Source organism: Sceloporus undulatus, chromosome 3 (assembly GCF_019175285.1).
Source record: "Sceloporus undulatus isolate JIND9_A2432 ecotype Alabama chromosome 3, SceUnd_v1.1, whole genome shotgun sequence".
In the NCBI taxonomy this organism is placed as follows: domain Eukaryota; kingdom Metazoa; phylum Chordata; class Lepidosauria; order Squamata; family Phrynosomatidae; genus Sceloporus; species Sceloporus undulatus.
In genome coordinates this window covers 111,820,407-111,826,548 of record NC_056524.1, presented here as the reverse complement: position 1 = coordinate 111,826,548, position 6,142 = coordinate 111,820,407, and the positions used below count along the sequence as shown (strand labels likewise).

The following is a 6,142-nucleotide window of genomic DNA, read 5'->3' as shown; positions in this document are numbered from 1 at the left end:
TGGATTCCAGAAATCTGTCTATGCAGCATCTTGTCATTGGTTTTTGACTTGGCACAAAACAAACTCTTGTAAATAAGGAAAGATTTTGTGACATACAGCTCCTAATTTAAGATGGAGGCCATAACCACCTGACACAGTTTACCACACATAGCAACCTCATCCAGCAAAGAAGCCAAGTACAGTAGGTATTTGTAAGAAAGTACCCAAGCTTAAGGGATTGTGGCAAGGCGTAGTCAAATGTAAACCAAGCACTGAAATATTGAAAATAGAGGTGCTGAAATTTACTAGTAAAGGGATTAAATAGGGAGAAATAAAAAAATAGTAAAGCCATAAATGGAAAAGCAACATGACCAGTTTTTAAAGGATACATTTTTGCACCAATGGAGGATTAACATATAATGCTGAAAATGAGAAACAGTAATGGCAGTGATGCTCCTAGAGCTTATTACATAGCATCAATGTCTTGCACTATCAAGACTGAATTAAAAAAAAAAAAAACGAGGGGCACAAGGAGAACAGCACACTTCAAACATCTCCATGACTGATGCAATTAAGATGTTGTGAAATACATCCATTATGTGAAGTTGAAGGCTTTCAGGGGCGGCGTCCATAGTTTTCTGTGGTTTTCTGGGCTATGTGGCCACATTCTAGAAGAATGTATTCCTGATGTTTCATTTGCATCTGTGACTGGCATCTTCAGAGGGTAGTGGCATGAAAATGTGTGAGGTACTTATGTGACTTTTGGTTGGGAGGAAGTGATTTATATGTTAATCTGTATGTTGGTCTCTTATGACAACAACAGACCAACATACAAATTAACATGTAAATCACTTCCTCCCAACTAAAGGTCACACAAGTGTGTGTGTGTGTGTGTGTGTGTCCACACACTTCCATGCTACCACCCTCTGAAGATGCCAGAACATTTATTTTTATTTTTATTGATTAAAAAAACATAAAAACATCCATTCTTACATTTACTCTTTTGTTTACATATAACATATAAAACAAGTCATATGCCAATTGACTGAGTGTCTGCCCATTTTAAAGTTTAGTGGTTGGGTTGTAGTTGTTTCTTCTCTTATTTTTTCTTCTTCAATCCTCTTTATCACGTTTATCATGACACTTTTCTTTCTTCTTTTCATCTTCTCTTTTTCTCACAAACCTTCTTCCTACATCATCCAACTTACCAATTCCCTCTTCTCCCTACTCACTCTAACTTCCCAACCTTTTTCATTCTTCTAATACCACTTCATTCCCCATCCTTACCTTCTAAATAACATTCTTTAACCTTCATTCAACACTCCTCATTCACTCAACTTCCTCCTCAAATCTCGACAGTTTCTTCTTCCCTCGATCTAATGGATTTCCTAAATATTCTATTATTCTAACTTGCTTTTCTTTCTTTCTTTCTACTTATTTTAATATCCTATATTTCTATTCATATCTTTGCTACTGTTATCACAATTTATAATCTAAATTATAATCTTTTGTTCTTTTCAAACCTAAAAGCTTCTATCCTTAACTAAAATTGCCTCATTAAATTCTCCCTTTCTTTTCCCCTCCATTCATCATCCTTTTATCAACCCGATACTGTAGTTACGTAATTTTCTTAATCTCTTGCTTGATGCCCTATTCTCTATATTCCTTTTTCAATTGTTCTTCTTGGACTCCATAAATTTTAACACTGGTTCCCATTCTTTCTGTGTTTTTTCTATTGATTCTAAGACCAGTTTTTGTGAAAGTATATCCATTTCTAATGCGTCGTACAATTTTGTTAACCACTCTCTTATCTCTAATTTCCAATTTTGTGCAAAAGTTATACGCGTTGTGGTGGTCATATAAAAGCATATTTTTCATGGTTTTTTTCTATTTGTGCATCCCACATATTTAACAAAAAAATTCAGGTTTTAGCTGAATTTTTTTTTATCCTAGATATTTTCCATTATTTTGTTTAGGCTTTTCCAGTACTGTTTAGCTTTACCACATGACCACCAACAGAAATAAAACATTCCTGAGTCTTTATTACATTTCCAGCAAAGATTTGAGCTCTTTTTGTAGTTTTTTGCCAATTTTTCTGGGGTAATATACCATCTTAAATACATTTTGTAAAAATTTTCCCTCATATTTTGTGATTTTGTGTATTTCCAAATTTTAGTCCAAGTGTTTTCCCATTCTTCAAGTTCTGTTGGGTGTCCTATATTTTGCATCCACTGCACCATTGTGTTTTTAATTGTTTCCGTTTCCTGGTTCAAATTGAGTAAAACTTTATAAATATTGCTAATCAATTTTTCTTTGCCATTAAGTAAAATTTTATCTAGTTCATTTTCTTCTTTCTCAATTCCTTGGTTTGCACTGTCTACTTTGAATTGTTCTCTTAATTGTCTGTAATTGAGCCAATTAATCTTTATACCCTCTTTTTGTAATTCTTCTAATGATTTCAAATCCCATCTTCCTTTTATCTTTTTACCTAAAATTTTATACATTAGCCAATGTTCCCCTCCCATCATTTCCCTTCTATAAAATGCTTCCTGGGGCAAAGTCCATATGGGGATTTTCCTGTACAATTTATGCTTGTATTTTTGCCAAATTCTTAATAATGATTTCCTAATACAATGATTGTTAAATTTTTTATTTGCATCATTTTTTTCATATTGTAGATACGCATGCCATCCGAATTTTATGTCATCTCCCTCTATTTCTAGTAATCTTTTATTATCTAATTTAATCCAATCTCTAGTCCAATTAAGTACACAAGCCTCATAATACAATTTTAAATTTGGCATTCCCAATCCACCTCTCTCCCTACTGTCCTGTAAAGTTTTCATTTTGACTCTTGGTTTTTTTCCCATCCCAAAAGAATTTTGTGATCTCTTTACTCCTTTACTCTTTGCAGAGGGAGGTTGGAGGGCAGAACAAGCTAGTGGGTGGTTACCTAGAACTGGCAAGCATGTGGTGTCACCATTTAGGGGAAAAAAGTTCAGGAAACATCCAGTGTATTTCAGAATAGAAGGCAGGCAAACTTCACAGTTTGATGGGGTGTGTTTTAATTTTATTAAATATTTTTATTGTATTAAATTTTATTAAATGTAGTATTTTTTCACATTTGCAGGGATAAGGCTGTGCACATGCTCCCCTCTATCACTCACTGAGTCACTCACTCAGGTGTGAAGGACCTAAGAGATTCGGATGGGAGAGTTAGAGGGCACACATGCTCCCTGCATCAGCCGCTTACTAACTTAGGTGGAAAGGAGATTGAATGGGAGGAAGGAGCGTGTATGCATCCCCCCCCCCATCAGCCACTCATTCACTGACTCAGGTGAGAAGGGAATCAGATGGAGGGAAGAAGGGTTCAATGTGAGTGAATGGGCCCACTCTTGTGATAAAAGATGATACGTCCAGAAACATGGCAATTTATTGCTTTAAAATTACTGTAATACATACCATAGGATGCAGAAACTAAAAGGACACCTCTCTCTGGTTTTGCTTCACGAACGAAGATTCAGAAAAGACTCATCCCACGCTTTGTACAAGTGCATTGGTGACTAAAAAGGCCAATCTGGAACAAACAGGTCTGGTTGCAGAAAGCACAGCGGAAAGTCTCCTTGGGTGATGTTTCCGGGTTAATTGGATGTATCCTTCAAGCCTGTGCAATGGATTTTTCTGGTGGAGCGCAGCGTGCACAGAACTGGCCTCACCCTTTAAACCAGAGGTTCGTCTGCTGAGGCCTTGACAAGCATGGACGGTAGCAGCGAGGTCCTCGGGTCGTAGGTTTGGTTAGAGTTTCCTTCTCTTAGATGGTTGACCTTACAGGGTTAGACAAACACCATCTGCCCGGGTTTGGGATTAGAGTTTTCCTTCTCCTAGGATGGTTGCCTAGGATGGTTGCCATAAGGCATCCTGCCCTTTGGCGCTCTTGGTCAGACCCTTCGGTTGTGACCTGTCTGGCATGGGAGGCCCTGCCGGTGGCTATTATACCACCGCCAACATAGCTCACAACATCATTAGAGTGTGCAAGCCTCTCCCACACGACAAGGGGGCATCAATGGAGAGGTAAAGGACACCAATGCAGATCATATAACAATATATGGAGCCAGGTGTTGAACAAAAAATACCCAATGAATATGCAAACTACCGCTGCAATCAGGCTCAGATACAGTTTCCTATACGTTTTGAAAGAATACAACACATTATGGGTATCTACAGTGATACCTATAGAAGTTGTATAAAAGTGTTCCTGGATACGTCTGCATTCTCTCAGCAATGTTAGGTTCTTCTGGAGCACTCCAAACTGCAGACAGAGTAGTAGCAGCAGGAATTTAGTAATAAATTTGTTGTTGATCAGATACATAGGACAATCTGTGAGCCCAAATAATAAGAAATGCATAAATTCATAATACTAATACTAATAATACTAATAATAATAATGTTTATTTATACCTCACTCTTCAGCCAAGGCTATCAGAGCAACGGAAAAGGTCCTAAAAAGACATATTGTGTTTTTCTACCAAGTGAGGGAAGAAGGAACGGGAGTACTTATCATGTGTGTATTTGCCAAAGCAAACTAGTTTTAAGTCATTTGTTAGAACTCTCACTGAGACTACATCCGCACTGCAGAAATAATCCAGTTTGACACCATTTTAACTGCCATGACTCAATGGTATGGAATTCTGGGAACTGTTTGTTGTGGCACCAAAGCTTTTCACAACAAACTACAATCCCAGAATTCCATTACATTGAGTCATGGCAGTTAACCAGATTATGGTCCCATACAGACATGTGAAAATAAAGCTGCTTTGGGTCACATTGGTGGTATGCTGTTTAAATGATGCATGCGTCCTAAGAGTCTGGAAGCCACGCTCCAGTCCTAAGCTGCACTTTAACAACAGGAGTACTGCATTTAAATTCCCATGGAAGGGATGAATCTTACCAACTATCCCAAGTGAAATTGACCTTGCTTTACATGCTTTAAATGAAGGGTTTGTATTTCCAAAGCTGGAATTTTTGTTAGCCCTGCACTACACCAAAGAGGCAAATCTGTGTCTACTGCAGCAGTTTCAGGCAAGCTATTCATTTGAACAAAGGCTAAAAGAATTTCTATTCCCATGAATGACATGCTCTTGTATTCTTCAGATTAGAAACGCTTAGGCAATATTTATTTTCATTTATAAATAGCAGTCAACTCTTGCGTATAACTGCTATGAGTAATTCTGTGGCTATGGATGTCATCATCCTTCTGGATCCAATGGCTAAATGCTAAAGGGTTTGTCCTTTGGACTGCTGTAGTGTTAGATTCCATTAAGAACAACCATCATGGCAGCACTTCTGTTTTGCAACAACTTTATTTATACTGTACTTTACAAGGGGGCATATCCATATTAAACTATGGTGGTTTCTGCACAGGCCAGAATATTCTTGGAACAGAGTATTCTGGTGCCAAAGCAGCTCTGAAGTCCTCCCATTATCCAGCACTCCGGAGTGACAGCAGACAGTTGTTTTCATTCCTGTCCCACTGTGCCATCCTCCACCATTATGCCATGGGTTGCTCCCTCTCAGTGGCATCACTAGGATTGGTGCCATTTGGTGTGGTAACTCATGGTTTCACCCCTCCCATTGACTTCCTGCCATCAATATTTTTTTGTACTAATGTTACTCATAAAATGTAATTCCCGTATATCAAATGTAATGACAATAGTAGTCACTATACTATAGTTTCTGAGAGTTGGTGTGGTGTAGTGGTTTGACTATTAAACTACAACTCTGGAGAAAACTTTATTGCACTGGGGTAAAACCGTTCCCCAGTGCGTTCTAATGGGGGCGAGCGGGGCCGCGCACGGAACGTGATGAGAACCGGATGGGGCCCAGAACATGACTTTACCGCACGGGGAACACCGCCGCACATTCCCATTGCGTTTCAATCAGGTTCCAGAGGGCTCCATTTCTGGGAACGCTTTGAAACAGTTCCCAGAAATGGCATCCTCTGGAACCCGATTGGAATGCAATGGGAACATGTAGCGGCGGCGGCAGCATTCCCCGTGCGGTAAAGTTGCGTTCTGGGCCCCATCTGGTTCACATCGCGTTCCGTGCGCGGCCCCGCTTGCCCCCATTAGAATGCATTGGGGAACGGTTTTACCCCAGTGCGATA

At 39.0% G+C, this 6,142-nt stretch overlaps 1 protein-coding gene across 1 annotated transcript in view; it reads left to right on the top strand.

Annotated features, from left to right (window-relative positions):
- Window positions 1-3,125: 3,125 nt before the first annotated feature.
- The window catches only part of TEX30 (testis expressed 30), a 36,436-nt gene continuing 33,419 nt past the window's right edge, over window positions 3,126-6,142 (top strand). The window contains exon 1 of the mRNA XM_042458343.1: window positions 3,126-3,316. The gene's annotated coding sequence lies outside the window, so the exon portion shown is untranslated. The remainder of the gene's footprint in view (window positions 3,317-6,142) is intronic.